Source organism: Arachis ipaensis, chromosome B1 (assembly GCF_059453495.1).
Source record: "Arachis ipaensis isolate K30076 ecotype BB chromosome B1, ASM5945349v1, whole genome shotgun sequence".
Taxonomy (NCBI): domain Eukaryota; kingdom Viridiplantae; phylum Streptophyta; class Magnoliopsida; order Fabales; family Fabaceae; genus Arachis; species Arachis ipaensis.
The window spans coordinates 118,895,712-118,897,603 of NC_142436.1; the positions used below are offsets into that span (position 1 = coordinate 118,895,712).

Below are 1,892 nucleotides of genomic sequence, written 5' to 3' on the forward strand. Positions count from 1 at the left end.
GTTGGTCATGGTTATGGCCTTGCACTCTCTCTTGGGATGTTCTTCTGTATTGCTTGGGAGAGTACTGGGAGGAGTTTCAGTAATCTTCTTACTCAGCTGACCCACCTGTGCTTCCAAATTTCTAATGGAGGACCTTGTTTCATTCATGAAACTTAGTATGGTCTTGGATAGATCAGAGACTATGGTTGCCAGACCAGAATGGCTTTGTTCAGAATTCTCTGTCTGTTGCTGAGAAGATGATGAAAAATGCTTGCAATTGCTAAACCTATTTCTTCTACCATTATTGTTGAAGCCTTGTTGAGGCTTCTGTTGGTCCTTCCATGAGAAATTTGGATGATTTCTCCATGAAGGAATATAGGTGTTTCCATAGGGTTCTCCCATGTAATTTACCTCTGCCATTGCAGGGTTCTCAGGATCATAAGCTTCTTCTTCAGAGGATGCTTCTTTAGTACTGTTGGATGCAGCTTGCAATCCATTTAGACTCTGAGAAATCATATTGACTTGCTGAGTCAATATTTTGTTCTGAGCCAATATGGCATTCAGAGTATCAATTTCAAGAACTCCTTTCTTCTGAGGCGTCCCATTGTTCACAGAACTCCTTTCAGAAGTGTACATGAACTGGTTATTTGCAACCATTTCAATGAGTTCCTGAGCTTCTGCAGGAGTTTTCAGATGAAGAGATCCTTCTGCAGAATGGTCCAATGACATTTTTGACAACTCAGACAGACCATCATAGAATATACATATGATGCTCCATTCTGGAAGCATGTCAGTAGGACACCTTTTGATCAATTGCTTATATCTTTCCCAAGCTTCATAGAGGGACTCACCTTCCTTCTGTCTGAAGGTTTGGATTTTCACTCTGAACTTGCTCATCTTTTGAGGTGGAAAGAATTTGGCCAGGAAAGCACTGACCAGCTTTTCCCAAGAGTTCAAGCTTTCCTTAGGTTGTGAATCCAACCATGTTCTAACTCTGTCTCTTACAGCAAAAGGGAAAAGCATAAGCCTGTAGACCTCGGGATCAACTCCATTGGTCTTGACAGTGTCACAGATTTGCAAGAATTCAGCTAAAAACTGATGAGGATCTTCCAATGGAAGTCCATGAAACTTGCAATTCTGTTGCATTAGAGAAACTAATTGAGGCTTAAGCTCAAAGTTGTTTACTCCAATGACAGGAATTGAGATGCTTCTTCCATAGAAGTCAGAAGAGGGTGCAATAAAGTCACCAAGCAACTTCCTTGCATCTCTACCATTGTTATTGGGTTCGGCCATGTCTCCTTCTTTTCCTAAAAATTCGGTCAGGTCCTCTCCAGCGTGTTGTGCTTTAGCTTCTCTTAGCTTTCTCTTTAGAGTCCTTTCAGGTTTTAGATCAGCTTCAACAAGCATGTTCTTATCCTTGCTCCTGCTCATATAAAAAAAGAAGAGAACAGAAAAGAAGAGGAATCCTCTATATCACAGTATAGAGATTCCTTTATATGAGTAGAAGAAGAGAAGAATAGAAGAAGGAGAAGAGAAAAATTCAAAATTAAATTAAAATAAAAGGAAAATATTTTTATTTTTATTTTAATTATTGGTTAGTATTCAAAAATTAAAAAGAGAATTAAAATAAAATTAAAATTTAAAACAATTAGTTAATTAAAAAGAATTTTGAAAAAGAGGTTAGTGGTTTTCGAAAATTGGAGAGAGAAAGGTAGTTAGTTGGTTTTGAAAAAGATGTGATTGAAATAGAAAACTTTTTAAAATCAAACAAAAAGCCAAGTAGTTGATTGAAAAAGATTTGAAAATCAATTTTGAAAAGATAAGAAGTTAGAAAAGATTTTGAAAATTGATTTTTGAAAAAGATATGATTGAAAATTATTTAGAAAAAGATTTGAAAAGGAAATAAAAAAAGA

The 1,892-nt window shown here is 36.3% G+C and overlaps 1 non-coding gene across 1 annotated transcript; it reads left to right on the plus strand.

Moving 5' to 3' along the window:
• Positions 1-766: 766 nt before the first annotated feature.
• Positions 767-870, plus strand: LOC148578108 (small nucleolar RNA R71). Its single transcript, XR_015902795.1, has one exon. It is a non-coding gene; the product is annotated as a small nucleolar RNA R71 (small nucleolar RNA).
• The last annotated feature ends 1,022 nt before the right edge of the window (positions 871-1,892 follow it).